Source organism: Oncorhynchus mykiss, chromosome 25, assembly GCF_057628025.1.
Source record: "Oncorhynchus mykiss isolate SJ-2025 chromosome 25, ASM5762802v1, whole genome shotgun sequence".
Taxonomy (NCBI): Eukaryota; Metazoa; Chordata; class Actinopteri; order Salmoniformes; family Salmonidae; genus Oncorhynchus; species Oncorhynchus mykiss.
The window spans coordinates 31,052,150-31,068,013 of record NC_143046.1 but is presented as its reverse complement, the minus strand read 5'-3'; the positions used below and the strand labels follow the sequence as shown (position 1 = coordinate 31,068,013).

General features: G+C 41.1%; 3 non-coding genes across 3 annotated transcripts; all 3 read right to left on the bottom strand.

Annotated features, from left to right (window-relative positions):
* Nucleotides 1-10,783: 10,783 nt before the first annotated feature.
* Nucleotides 10,784-10,856, bottom strand: trnaa-agc (transfer RNA alanine (anticodon AGC)). Its single transcript has one exon. It is a non-coding gene; the product is annotated as a tRNA-Ala (tRNA).
* Nucleotides 10,857-11,092: 236 nt separating this feature from the next.
* trnaa-agc (transfer RNA alanine (anticodon AGC)) lies at nt 11,093-11,165 on the bottom strand. Its single transcript has one exon. It is a non-coding gene; the product is annotated as a tRNA-Ala (tRNA).
* Nucleotides 11,166-13,813: 2,648 nt separating this feature from the next.
* trnaa-agc (transfer RNA alanine (anticodon AGC)) lies at nt 13,814-13,886 on the bottom strand. The gene has a single exon. It is a non-coding gene; the product is annotated as a tRNA-Ala (tRNA).
* Nucleotides 13,887-15,864: the final 1,978 nt, after the last annotated feature.

Here is a 15,864-nt window from a genome sequence, read left to right as displayed (position 1 = left end):
AATGACCGCACTGCCAAATCCCTCGTCCACAAGAAAGGATACTTTTTAACAAGTATGCTTGCTTCAGCTGTCTAAAAGTATTTTTCATGGTAGTTCAGTAAAGGTTGAAGTAGTGATAGGAGTAAGCCCAGTGGTGGAAATAGTTGTATTGTTGGGTTAGTATCCAGAGCTACAACAACAATGCGTGCTGATTGAACCAAACTAAATATTTGGAGAATGCGGGCATCGATCCCGCTACCTCTCACATGCTAAGCGAGCGCTCTACCATTTGAGCTAATCCCCCTGTGCATCCAACAAGAAGTATGAAATCTCAATGACCACACTGCCAAATCCCTCGTCCATAAGTAAGGATACTTTTTAACAAGTATGCTTGCTTCAGCTGTCTAAAAGTATTTTTCATGGTAGTTCAGTAAAGGTGGAAGTAGTGACTGCAGTAAGCCCAGTGGTGGAAATAGTTGTATTGTTGGGTTAGTGAGTTTTGGGTGTATGATAGCAGAAAAACCTGCGAGTCTGGAGTTCCCCCTGCTGGCTGTCTGTGGAATAACATTAGGATCAGTTGATCGTGGGGAAATGCATGTTAGTCGCCCGAAACATGGTCACTGTTTTCCTGTCTTTTGTCGTGCTTATGCTCACTACGTCTCAGTGGATCGCTCCAAGGCCTTTCTACTGTAAGCAGAGGAGAGGACAGCCTTCCAGTAGAATAAATAAGAGTCACAGCTCCCAACATTTACTAACAAATGAACAGCTACTAAATCAAAGATCTGTCTCATAAACTACACATGTGCCTACATGTGATAACCAAAGGAGATTTTTGCATTACCCCAAGCGACCACATAATTTGTCCCTTTAATTGAAGTAATAATTCGGTGGTTTGGTGGGATTTCCTAAATTCCAGTGTGTTTCTGCTTGCCACAACAAAGTCAAAAGAGAGAATGAACTGGCACACAGACTAAGATATTAGGACCTGTTTAGTAGCAAACAGAAGGCTGTCCATCATATCGCAAAGCCATTATGACAAGGGCTCCTCCTCCCCTGTAGGATAAATAATAATAATTATGATTTATTCTATATAGCACTTTTCATTACACACAGAATCTCAAAGTAGCTTTAAAAACTCAAATAAACTCAAGGTGATCTGGTACATACTTGGCCGATGGCTTCCAAAGCTTCAGATGATAATAATAAGATGGAGAGTGATGGAGTCTGTAGTTAGAGAGGAGTTGAGGCAGTTCACTTCAGACACTTAGCTTGCACTTGTATGTGCTAGAGAACTGTGCTACATACCAATTATTTTCAATATGTATAAATATAGAGATAGAAATATATGTATGACTCCTGCTCTTTTTGTTTTACCTTTTAATAAATCACTTAAATGGGGATCCCTCTTAATGGTTCATGAGTAATTTGGTATTGTTCGGCATGTTTAACGTTACCTGCCTAAGTACCTTAGATCGCAAGCCCATAATTAGTCAATATGGCTGACTGGCTAGCTACTAGTACTGTTAACTAGCCAGATAGCAACAAAGCATTGTTAGCTAGCTAATGTAACCATGAAGAATTGACATCTATCTTACATATTATTCGTTTTAGGTCATTTTTGTCCTGTTTAGCTATCTGGCTAGCTAAATTGTTACGATTCACATATCTAGCTGATAATTGTGACGTCAAACGTTTGCTTTGTGTATATCTTGATTCGTCTATTGTTGCCATTGTCCTGGCTGGAAGGAGGTTCAGTGAATGGGGCTGTGAAGCGTGAGGTAATACAGTAGGGGGAGTGCGAGTGCTTCTTAAATGTATTGCTTAATGCATTCTCCTCACTCGCGTCCACACAAAAACGTACTCAAGAGAACGGAGTGGAGAATACAATCGGAGCATGAGTGTGGAGCATGGTAGTATGTTTGGAAAAACACCCCTAGAGTTTGAGAGCTACAAGCCCCCACTCACCCAGTAATTTTTGAACTGTCCCTAAATTATCCTATTAAAACACTACATGGGAAATACGTCATGAACTCACAACAATTGAAAGTGAAGAGTATAAAACAGTACTTAGCCTAATATATTATGAACAGCCACGATAGCGTCGTCTACTGTTTGGTCTATTTTGAATCAATATTTCAACTCGCCACCACACTCTACCTTCCACTGGTGTTTCCCAACTGCAGTCCTCAGGTTGCCCCAGCAACACACATTCACATTTTAGAGCCAGACAAGCACGCTTGATTCAATTTGTTTACTAATCCTTCGATTAGTTAAATCAGTCCAGAGCTACAACAACAATGTGTGCTGATTGAACCAAACTAAATAGTTGGAGGATGCGGGCATCGATCGAGCTACCTCTCGCATGCTAAGCAAGCGCTCTACCATTTGAGCTAATCCCCCTGTGCCTCCAAGAAGAAGTATGAAATCTCAATGACCGCACTGCCAAATCCCTCGTCCATAAGAAAGGATACTTTTTAACAAGTATGCTTGCTTCAGCTGTCTAAAAGTATTTTTCATGGTAGTTCAGTAAAGGTTGAAGTAGTGATAGGAGTAAGCCCAGTGGTGGAAATAGTTGTATTGTTGGGTTAGTATCCAGAGCTACAACAACAATGTGTGCTGCTTGAACCAAACTAAATAGTTGGAGGATGCGGGCATCGATCCCGCTACCTCTCGCATGCAAAGCGAGCGCTCTACCATTTGAGCTAATCCCCCTGTGCCTCCAACAAGGAGTATGAAATCTCAATGACCGCACTGCCAAATCCCTCGTCCATAAGAAAGGATACTTTTTAACAAGTATGCTTGCTTCAGCTGTCTAAAAGTATTTTTCATGGTAGTTCAGTAAAGGTTGAAGTAGTGATAGGAGTAAGCCCAGTGGTGGAAATAGTTGTATTGTTGGGTTAGTATCCAGAGCTACAACAACAATGTGTGCTGATTGAACTAAACTAAATAGTTGGAGGATGCGGGCATCGATCCCGCTACCTCTCGCATGCAAAGCGAGCGCTCTACCATTTGAGCTAATCCCCCTGTGCCTCCAACAAGAAGTATGAAATCTCAATGACCGCACTGCCAAATCCCTCGTCCATAAGAAAGGATACTTTTTAACAAGTATGCTTGCTTCAGCTGTCTAAAAGTATTTTTCATGGTAGTTCAGTAAAGGTTGAAGTAGTGATAGGAGTAAGCCCAGTGGTGGAAATAGTTGTATTGTTGGGTTGGTATCCAGGGCTACAACAACAATGTGTGCTGATTGAACCAAACTAAATAGTTGGAGGATGCAGGCATCGATCCCGCTACCTCTCACATGCTAAGCGAGCGCTCTACCATTTGAGCTAATCCCCCTGTGCATGCAACAAGAATTATGAAATCTCAATGACCACACTGCCAAATCCCTCGTCCATAAGTAAGGATACTTTTTAAAAAGTATGCTTGCTTCAGCTGTCTAAACGTATTTTTCATGGTAGTTCAGTAAAGGTGGAAGTAGTGATAGGAGTAAGCCCAGTGGTGGAAATAGTTGTATTGTTGCGTTAGTATCCAGAGCTACAACAACAATGTGTGCTGATTGAACCAAACTAAATAGTTGGAGGATGCAGGCATCGATCCCGCTACCTCTCACATGCTAAGCGAGCGCTCTACCATTTGAGCTAATCCCCCTGTGCATGCAACAAGAATTATGAAATCTCAATGACCACACTGCCAAATCCCTCGTCCATAAGTAAGGATACTTTTTAAAAAGTATGCTTGCTTCAGCTGTCTAAAAGTATTTTTCATGGTAGTTCAGTAAAGGTGGAAGTAGTGACTGCAGTAAGCCCAGTGGTGGAAATAGTTGTATTGTTGGGTTAGTGAGTTTTGGGTGTATGATAGCAGAAAAACCTGCGAGTCTGGAGTTCCCCCTGCTGGCTGTCTGTGGAATAACATTAGGATCAGTTGATCGTGGGGAAATGCATGTTAGTCGCCCGAAACATGGTCACTGTTTTCCTGTCTTTTGTCGTGCTTATGCTCACTGCGTCTCAGTGGATCGCTCCAAGGCCTTTCTACTGTAAGCAGAGGAGAGGACAGCCTTCCAGTAGAATAAATAAGAGTCACAGCTCCCAACATTTACTAACAAATGAACAGCTACTAAATCAAAGATCTGTCTCATAAACTACACATGTGCCTACATGTGATAACCAAAGGGGATTTTTGCATTACCCCAAGCGACCACATAATTTGTCCCTTTAATTGAAGTAATAATTCGGTGGTTTGGTGGGATTTCCTAAATTCCAGTGTGTTTCTGCTTGCCACAACAAAGTCAAAAGAGAGAATGAACTGGCACACAGACTAAGATATTAGGACCTGTTTAGTAGCAAACAGAAGGCTGTCCATCATATCGCAAAGCCATTATGACAAGGGCTCCTCCTCCCCTGTAGGATAAATAATAATAATTATGATTTATTCTATATAGCACTTTTCATTACACACAGAATCTCAAAGTAGCTTTAAAAACTCAAATAAACTCAAGGTGATCTGGTACATACTTGGCCGATGGCTTCCAAAGCTTCAGACGATAATAATAAGATGGAGAGTGATGGAGTCTGTAGTTAGAGAGGAGTTGAGGCAGTTCACTTCAGATACTTAGCTTGCACTTGTATGTGCTAGAGAACTGTGCTACATACCAATTATTTTCAATATGTATAAATATAGAGATAGAAATATATGTATGACTCCTGCTCTTTTTGTTTTACCTTTTAATAAATCACTTAAATGGGGATCCCTCTTAATGGTTCATGAGTAATTTGGTATTGTTCGGCATGTTTAACGTTACCTGCCTAAGTACCTTAGATCGCAAGCCCATAATTTGTCAATAGGGCTGACTGGCTAGCTACTAGTACTGTTAACTAGCCAGATAGCAACAAAGCATTGTTAGCTAGCTAATGTAACCATGAAGAATTGACATCTATCTTACATATTATTTGTTTTAGGTCATTTTTGTCCTGTTTAGCTATCTGGCTAGCTAAATTGTTACGATTCACATATCTAGCTGATAATTGTGACGTCAAACGTTTGCTTTGTGTATATCTTGATTCGTCTATTGTTGCCATTGTCCTGGCTGGAAGGAGGTTCAGTGAATGGGGCTGTGAAGCGTGAGGTAATACAGTAGGGGGAGTGCGAGTGCTTCTTAAATGTATTGCTTTATGCATTCTCCTCACTCGCGTCCACACAAAAACGTACTCAAGAGAACGGAGTGGAGAATACAATCGGAGCATGAGTGTGGAGCATGGTAGTATGTTTGGAAAAACACCCCTAGAGTTTGAGAGCTACAAGCCCCCACTCACCCAGTAATTTTTGAACTGTCCCTAAATTATCCTATTAAAACACTACATGGGAAATACGTAATGAACTCACAACAATTGAAAGTGCAGAGTATAAAACAGTACTTAGCCTAATATATTATGAACAGCCACGATAGCGTCGTCTACTGTTTGGTCTATTTTGAATCAATATTTCAACTCGCCACCACACTCTACCTTCCACAGGTGTTTCCAAACTGCAGTCCTCAGGTTGCCCCAGCAACACACATTCACATTTTAGAGCCAGACAAGCACGCTTGATTCAATTTGTTTACTAATCCTTCGATTAGTTAAATCAGTCCAGAGCTACAACAACAATGTGTGCTGATTGAACCAAACTAAATAGTTGGAGGATGCGGGCATCGATCCAGCTACCTCTCGCATGCTAAGCAAGCGCTCTACCATTTGAGCTAATCCCCCTGTGCCTCCAAGAAGAAGTATGAAATCTCAATGACCGCACTGCCAAATCCCTCGTCCATAAGAAAGGATACTTTTTAACAAGTATGCTTGCTTCAGCTGTCTAAAAGTATTTTTCATGGTAGTTCAGTAAAGGTGGAAGTAGTGATAGGAGTAAGCCCAGTGGTGGAAATAGTTGTATTGTTGGGTTAGTATCCAGAGCTACAACAACAATGTGTGCTGATTGAACTAAACTAAATAGTTGGAGGATGCGGGCATCGATCCCGCTACCTCTCGCATGCTAAGCAAGCGCTCTACCATTTGAGTTAATCCGCCTGTGCCTCCAACAAGAAGTATAAAATCTCAATGACCGCACTGCCAAATCCCTCGTCCATAAGAAAGGATACTTTTTAACAAGTATGCTTGCTTCAGCTGTCTAAAAGTATTTTTCATGGTAGTTCAGTAAAGGTTGAAGTAGTGACTGCAGTAAGCCCAGTGGTGGAAATAGTTGTATTGTTGGGTTAGTGAGTTTTGGGTGTATGATAGCAGAAAAACCTGCGAGTCTGGAGTTCCCCCTGCTGGCTGTCTGTGGAATAACATTAGGATCAGTTGATCGTGGGGAAATGCATGTTAGTCGCCCGAAACATGGTCACTGTTTTCCTGTCTTTTGTCGTGCTTATGCTCACTGCGTCTCAGTGGATCGCTCCAAGGCCTTTCTACTGTAAGCAGAGGAGAGGACAGCCTTCCAGTAGAATAAATAAGAGTCACAGCTCCCAACATTTACTAACAAATGAACAGCTACTAAATCAAAGATCTGTCTCATAAACTACACATGTGCCTACATGTGATAACCAAAGGGGATTTTTGCATTACCCCAAGCGACCACATAATTTGTCCCTTTAATTGAAGTAATAATTCGGTGGTTTGGTGGGATTTCCTAAATTCCAGTGTGTTTCTGCTTGCCACAACAAAGTCAAAAGAGAGAATGAACTGGCACACAGACTAAGATATTAGGACCTGTTTAGTAGCAAACAGAAGGCTGTCCATCATATCGCAAAGCCATTATGACAAGGGCTCCTCCTCCCCTGTAGGATAAATAATAATAATTATGATTTATTCTATATAGCACTTTTCATTACACACAGAATCTCAAAGTAGCTTTAAAAACTCAAATAAACTCAAGGTGATCTGGTACATACTTGGCCGATGGCTTCCAAAGCTTCAGACGATAATAATAAGATGGAGAGTGATGGAGTCTGTAGTTAGAGAGGAGTTGAGGCAGTTCACTTCAGATACTTAGCTTGCACTTGTATGTGCTAGAGAACTGTGCTACATACCAATTATTTTCAATATGTATAAATATAGAGATAGAAATATATGTATGACTCCTGCTCTTTTTGTTTTACCTTTTAATAAATCACTTAAATGGGGATCCCTCTTAATGGTTCATGAGTAATTTGGTATTGTTCGGCATGTTTAACGTTACCTGCCTAAGTACCTTAGATCGCAAGCCCATAATTTGTCAATAGGGCTGACTGGCTAGCTACTAGTACTGTTAACTAGCCAGATAGCAACAAAGCATTGTTAGCTAGCTAATGTAACCATGAAGAATTGACATCTATCTTACATATTATTTGTTTTAGGTCATTTTTGTCCTGTTTAGCTATCTGGCTAGCTAAATTGTTACGATTCACATATCTAGCTGATAATTGTGACGTCAAACGTTTGCTTTGTGTATATCTTGATTCGTCTATTGTTGCCATTGTCCTGGCTGGAAGGAGGTTCAGTGAATGGGGCTGTGAAGCGTGAGGTAATACAGTAGGGGGAGTGCGAGTGCTTCTTAAATGTATTGCTTTATGCATTCTCCTCACTCGCGTCCACACAAAAACGTACTCAAGAGAACGGAGTGGAGAATACAATCGGAGCATGAGTGTGGAGCATGGTAGTATGTTTGGAAAAACACCCCTAGAGTTTGAGAGCTACAAGCCCCCACTCACCCAGTAATTTTTGAACTGTCCCTAAATTATCCTATTAAAACACTACATGGGAAATACGTAATGAACTCACAACAATTGAAAGTGCAGAGTATAAAACAGGACTTAGCCTAATATATTATGAACAGCCACGATAGCGTCGTCTACTGTTTGGTCTATTTTGAATCAATATTTCAACTCGCCACCACACTCTACCTTCCACAGGTGTTTCCAAACTGCAGTCCTCAGGTTGCCCCAGCAACACACATTCACATTTTAGAGCCAGAGAAGCACGCTTGATTCAATTTGTTTACTAATCCTTCGATTAGTTAAATCAGTCCAGAGCTACAACAACAATGTGTGCTGATTGAACCAAACTAAATAGTTGGAGGATGCGGGCATCGATCCAGCTACCTCTCGCATGCTAAGCAAGCGCTCTACCATTTGAGCTAATCCCCCTGTGCCTCCAAGAAGAAGTATGAAATCTCAATGACCGCACTGCCAAATCCCTCGTCCATAAGAAAGGATACTTTTTAACAAGTATGCTTGCTTCAGCTGTCTAAAAGTATTTTTCATGGTAGTTCAGTAAAGGTTGAAGTAGTGATAGGAGTAAGCCCAGTGGTGGAAATAGTTGTATTGTTGGGTTAGTATCCAGAGCTACAACAACAATGTGTGCTGATTGAACCAAACTAAATAGTTGGAGGATGCAGGCATCGATCCCGCTACCTCTCACATGCTAAGCGAGCGCTCTACCATTTGAGCTAATCCCCCTTTGCATGCAACAAGAATTATGAAATCTCAATGACCACACTGCCAAATCCCTCGTCCATAAGTAAGGATACTTTTTAAAAAGTATGCTTGCTTCAGCTGTCTAAAAGTATTTTTCATGGTAGTTCAGTAAAGGTGGAAGTAGTGATAGGAGTAAGCCCAGTGGTGGAAATAGTTGTATTGTTGGGTTAGTATCCAGAGCTACAACAACAATGTGTGCTGATTGAACTAAACTAAATAGTTGGAGGATGCGGGCATCGATCCCGCTACCTCTCGCATGCTAAGCAAGCGCTCTACCATTTGAGTTAATCCGCCTGTGCCTCCAACAAGAAGTATAAAATCTCAATGACCGCACTGCCAAATCCCTCGTCCATAAGAAAGGATACTTTTTAACAAGTATGCTTGCTTCAGCTGTCTAAAAGTATTTTTCATGGTAGTTCAGTAAAGGTTGAAGTAGTGACTGCAGTAAGCCCAGTGGTGGAAATAGTTGTATTGTTGGGTTAGTGAGTTTTGGGTGTATGATAGCAGAAAAACCTGCGAGTCTGGAGTTCCCCCTGCTGGCTGTCTGTGGAATAACATTAGGATCAGTTGATCGTGGGGAAATGCATGTTAGTCGCCCGAAACATGGTCACTGTTTTCCTGTCTTTTGTCGTGCTTATGCTCACTGCGTCTCAGTGGATCGCTCCAAGGCCTTTCTACTGTAAGCAGAGGAGAGGACAGCCTTCCAGTAGAATAAATAAGAGTCACAGCTCCCAACATTTACTAACAAATGAACAGCTACTAAATCAAAGATCTGTCTCATAAACTACACATGTGCCTACATGTGATAACCAAAGGGGATTTTTTGCATTACCCCAAGCGACCACATAATTTGTCCCTTTAATTGAAGTAATCATTCGGTGGTTTGGTGGGATTTCCTAAATTCCAGTGTGTTTCTGCTTGCCACAACAAAGTCAAAAGAGAGAATGAACTGGCACACAGACTAAGATATTAGGACCTGTTTAGTAGCAAACAGAAGGCTGTCCATCATATCGCAAAGCCATTATGACAAGGGCTCCTCCTCCCCTGTAGGATAAATAATAATAATTATGATTTATTCTATATAGCACTTTTCATTACACACAGAATCTCAAAGTAGCTTTAAAAACTCAAATAAACTCAAGGTGATCTGGTACATACTTGGCCGATGGCTTCCAAAGCTTCAGATGATAATAATAAGATGGAGAGTGATGGAGTCTGTAGTTAGAGAGGAGTTGAGGCAGTTCACTTCAGATACTTAGCTTGCACTTGTATGTGCTAGAGAACTGTGCTACATACCAATTATTTTCAATATGTATAAATATAGAGATATAAATATATGTATGACTCCTGCTCTTTTTGTTTTACCTTTTAATAAATCACTTAAATGGGGATCCCTCTTAATGGTTCATGAGTAATTTGGTATTGTTCGGCATGTTTAACGTTACCTGCCTAAGTACCTTAGATCGCAAGCCCATAATTAGTCAATAGGGCTGACTGGCTAGCTACTAGTACTGTTAACTAGCCAGATAGCAACAAAGCATTGTTAGCTAGCTAATGTAACCATGAAGAATTGACATCTATCTTACATATTATTCGTTTTAGGTCATTTTTGTCCTGTTTAGCTATCTGGCTAGCTAAATTGTTACGATTCACATATCTAGCTGATAATTGTGACGTCAAACGTTTGCTTTGTGTATATCTTGATTCGTCTATTGTTGCCATTGTCCTGGCTGGAAGGAGGTTCAGTGAATGGGGCTGTGAAGCGTGAGGTAATACAGTAGGGGGAGTGCGAGTGCTTCTTAAATGTATTGCTTTATGCATTCTCCTCACTCGCGTCCACACAAAAACGTACTCAAGAGAACGGAGTGGAGAATACAATCGGAGCATGAGTGTGGAGCATGGTAGTATGTTTGGAAAAACACCCCTAGAGTTTGAGAGCTACAAGCCCCCACTCACCCAGTAATTTTTGAACTGTCCCTAAATTATCCTATTAAAACACTACATGGGAAATACGTCATGAACTCACAACAATTGAAAGTGCAGAGTATAAAACAGTACTTAGCCTAATATATTATGAACAGCCACGATAGCGTCGTCTACTGTTTGGTCTATTTTGAATCAAATTTTCAACTCGCCACCACACTCTACGTATTTCCCACTGGTGTTTCCCAACTGCAGTCCTCAGGTTGCCCCAGCAACACACATTCACATTTTAGAGCCAGACAAGCACGCTTGATTCAATTTGTTTACTAATCCTTCGATTAGTTAAATCAGTCCAGAGCTACAACAACAATGTGTGCTGATTGAACCAAACTAAATAGTTGGAGGATGCGGGCATCGATCCCGCTACCTCTCGCATGCTAAGCGAGCGCTCTACCATTTGAGCTAATCCCCCTGTGCCTCCAACAAGAAGTATGAAATCTCAATGACCGCACTGCCAAATCCCTCGTCCATAAGAAAGGATACTTTTTAACAAGTATGCTTGCTTCAGCTGTCTAAAAGTATTTTTCATGGTAGTTCAGTAAAGGTTGAAGTAGTGATAGGAGTAAGCCCAGTGGTGGAAATAGTTGTATTGTTGGGTTAGTATCCAGAGCTACAACAACAATGTGTGATTGAACCAAACTAAATAGTTGGAGGATGCGGGCATCGATCCCGCTACCTCTCGCATGCTAAGCGAGCGCTCTACCATTTGAGCTAATCCCCCTGTGCCTCCAACAAGAAGTATGAAATCTCAATGACCGCACTGCCAAATCCCTCGTCCATAAGAAAGGATACTTTTTAACAAGTATGCTTGCTTCAGCTGTCTAAAAGTATTTTTCATGGTAGTTCAGTAAAGGCTGAAGTAGTGATAGGAGTAAGCCCAGTGGTGGAAATAGTTGTATTGTTGGGTTAGTATCCAGAGCTACAAAAACAATGTGTGCTGATTGAACCAAACTAAATAGTTGGAGGATGCGGGCATCGATCCCGCTACCTCTCACATGCTAAGCGAGCGCTCTACCATTTGAGCTAATCCCCCTGTGCATCCAACAAGAATGATGAAATCTCAATGACCACACTGCCAAATCCCTCGTCCATAAGTAAGGATACTTTTTAAAAAGTATGCTTGCTTCAGCTGTCTAAAAGTATTTTTCATGGTAGTTCAGTAAAGGTGGAAGTAGTGACTGCAGTAAGCCCAGTGGTGGAAATAGTTGTATTGTTGGGTTAGTGAGTTTTGGGTGTATGATAGCAGAAAAACCTGCGAGTCTGGAGTTCCCCCTGCTGGCTGTCTGTGGAATAACATTAGGATCAGTTGATCGTGGGGAAATGCATGTTAGTCGCCCGAAACATGGTCACTGTTTTCCTGTCTTTTGTCGTGCTTATGCTCACTGCGTCTCAGTGGATCGCTCCAAGGCCTTTCTACTGTAAGCAGAGGAGAGGACAGCCTTCCAGTAGAATAAATAAGAGTCACAGCTCCCAACATTTACTAACAAATGAACAGCTACTAAATCAAAGATCTGTCTCATAAACTACACATGTGCCTACATGTGATAACCAAAGGGGATTTTTGCATTACCCCAAGCGACCACATAATTTGTCCCTTTAATTGAAGTAATAATTCGGTGGTTTGGTGGGATTTCCTAAATTCCAGTGTGTTTCTGCTTGCCACAACAAAGTCAAAAGAGAGAATGAACTGGCACACAGACTAAGATATTAGGACCTGTTTAGTAGCAAACAGAAGGCTGTCCATCATATCGCAAAGCCATTATGACAAGGGCTCCTCCTCCCCTGTAGGATAAATAATAATAATTATGATTTATTCTATATAGCACTTTTCATTACACACAGAATCTCAAAGTAGCTTTAAAAACTCAAATAAACTCAAGGTGATCTGGTACATACTTGGCCGATGGCTTCCAAAGCTTCAGATGATAATAATAAGATGGAGAGTGATGGAGTCTGTAGTTAGAGAGGAGTTGAGGCAGTTCACTTCAGATACTTAGCTTGCACTTGTATGTGCTAGAGAACTGTGCTACATACCAATTATTTTCAATATGTATAAATATAGAGATAGAAATATATGTATGACTCCTGCTCTTTTTGTTTTACCTTTTAATAAATCACTTAAATGGGGATCCCTCTTAATGGTTCATGAGTAATTTGGTATTGTTCGGCATGTTTAACGTTACCTGCCTAAGTACCTTAGATCGCAAGCCCATAATTAGTCAATAGGGCTGACTGGCTAGCTAATAGTACTGTTAACTAGCCAGATAGCAACAAAGCATTGTTAGCTAGCTAATGTAACCATGAAGAATTGACATCTATCTTACATATTATTCGTTTTAGGTCATTTTTGTCCTGTTTAGCTATCTGGCTAGCTAAATTGTTACGATTCACATATCTAGCTGATAATTGTGACGTCAAACGTTTGCTTTGTGTATATCTTGATTCGTCTATTGTTGCCATTGTCCTGGCTGGAAGGAGGTTCAGTGAATGGGGCTGTGAAGCGTGAGGTAATACAGTAGGGGGAGTGCGAGTGCTTCTTAAATGTATTGCTTTATGCATTCTCCTCACTCGCGTCCACACAAAAACGTACTCAAGAGAACGGAGTGGAGAATACAATCGGAGCATGAGTGTGGAGCATGGTAGTATGTTTGGAAAAACACCCCTAGAGTTTGAGAGCTACAAGCCCCCACTCACCCAGTAATTTTTGAACTGTCCCTAAATTATCCTATTAAAACACTACATGGGAAATACGTCATGAACTCACAACAATTGAAAGTGCAGAGTATAAAACAGTACTTAGCCTAATATATTATGAACAGCCACGATAGCGTCGTCTACTGTTTGGTCTATTTTGAATCAAATTTTCAACTCGCCACCACACTCTACGTATTTCCCACTGGTGTTTCCCAACTGCAGTCCTCAGGTTGCCCCAGCAACACACATTCACATTTTAGAGCCAGACAAGCACGCTTGATTCAATTTGTTTACTAATCCTTCGATTAGTTAAATCAGTCCAGAGCTACAACAACAATGTGTGCTGATTGAACCAAACTAAATAGTTGGAGGATGCGGGCATCGATCCCGCTACCTCTCGCATGCTAAGCAAGCGCTCTACCATTTGAGCTAATCCCCCTGTGCCTCCAACAAGAAGTATGAAATCTCAATGACCGCACTGCCAAATCCCTCGTCCATAAGAAAGGATACTTTTTAACAAGTATGCTTGCTTCAGCTGTCTAAAAGTATTTTTCATGGTAGTTCAGTAAAGGTTGAAGTAGTGATAGGAGTAAGCCCAGTGGTGGAAATAGTTGTATTGTTGGGTTAGTATCCAGAGCTACAACAACAATGTGTGATTGAACCAAACTAAATAGTTGGAGGATGCGGGCATCGATCCCGCTACCTCTCGCATGCTAAGCGAGCGCTCTACCATTTGAGCTAATCCCCCTGTGCCTCCAACAAGAAGTATGAAATCTCAATGACCGCACTGCCAAATCCCTCGTCCATAAGAAAGGATACTTTTTAACAAGTATGCTTGCTTCAGCTGTCTAAAAGTATTTTTCATGGTAGTTCAGTAAAGGCTGAAGTAGTGATAGGAGTAAGCCCAGTGGTGGAAATAGTTGTATTGTTGGGTTAGTATCCAGAGCTACAAAAACAATGTGTGCTGATTGAACCAAACTAAATAGTTGGAGGATGCGGGCATCGATCCCGCTACCTCTCACATGCTAAGCGAGCGCTATACCATTTGAGCTAATCCCCCTGTGCATCCAACAAGAATGATGAAATCTCAATGACCACACTGCCAAATCCCTCGTCCATAAGTAAGGATACTTTTTAAAAAGTATGCTTGCTTCAGCTGTCTAAAAGTATTTTTCATGTTAGTTCAGTAAAGGTGGAAGTAGTGACTGCAGTAAGCCCAGTGGTGGAAATAGTTGTATTGTTGGGTTAGTGAGTTTTGGGTGTATGATAGCAGAAAAACCTGCGAGTCTGGAGTTCCCCCTGCTGGCTGTCTGTGGAATAACATTAGGATCAGTTGATCGTGGGGAAATGCATGTTAGTCGCCCGAAACATGGTCACTGTTTTCCTGTCTTTTGTCGTGCTTATGCTCACTGCGTCTCAGTGGATCGCTCCAAGGCCTTTCTACTGTAAGCAGAGGAGAGGACAGCCTTCCAGTAGACTAAATAAGAGTCACAGCTCCCAACATTTACTAACAAATGAACAGCTACTAAATCAAAGATCTGTCTCATAAACTACACATGTGCCTACATGTGATAACCAAAGGGGATTTTTGCATTACCTCAAGCGACCACATAATTTGTCCCTTTAATTGAAGTAATAATTCGGTGGTTTGGTGGGATTTCCTAAATTCCAGTGTGTTTCTGCTTGCCACAACAAAGTCAAAAGAGAGAATGAACTGGCACACAGACTAAGATATTAGGACCTGTTTAGTAGCAAACAGAAGGCTGTCCATCATATCGCAAAGCCATTATGACAAGGGCTCCTCCTCCCCTGTAGGATAAATAATAATAATTATGATTTATTCTATATAGCACTTTTCATTACACACAGAATTTCAAAGTAGCTTTAAAAACTCAAATAAACTCAAGGTGATCTGGTACATACTTGGCCGATGGCTTCCAAAGCTTCAGATGATAATAATAAGATGGAGAGTGATGGAGTCTGTAGTTAGAGAGGAGTTGAGGCAGTTCACTTCAGACACTTAGCTTGCACTTGTATGTGCTAGAGAACTGTGCTACATACCAATTATTTTCAATATGTATAAATATAGAGATAGAAATATATGTATGACTCCTGCTCTTTTTGTTTTACCTTTTAATAAATCACTTAAATGGGGATCCCTCTTAATGGTTCATGAGTAATTTGGTATTGTTCGGCATGTTTAACGTTACCTGCCTAAGTACCTTAGATCGCAAGCCCATAATTAGTCAATATGGCTGACTGGCTAGCTACTAGTACTGTTAACTAGCCAGATAGCAACAAAGCATTGTTAGCTAGCTAATGTAACCATGAAGAATTGACATCTATCTTACATATTATTCGTTTTAGGTCATTTTTGTCCTGTTTAGCTATCTGGCTAGCTAAATTGTTACGATTCACATATCTAGCTGATAATTGTGACGTCAAACGTTTGCTTTGTGTATATCTTGATTCGTCTATTGTTGCCATTGTCCTGGCTGGAAGGAGGTTCAGTGAATGGGGCTGTGAAGCGTGAGGTAATACAGTAGGGGGAGTGCGAGTGCTTCTTAAATGTATTGCTTTATGCATTCTCCTCACTCGCGTCCACACAAAAACGTACTCAAGAGAACGGAGTGGAGAATACAATCGGAGCATGAGTGTGGAGCATGGTAGTATGTTTGGAAAAACACCCCTAGAGTTTGAGAGCTACAAGCCCCCACTCACCCAGT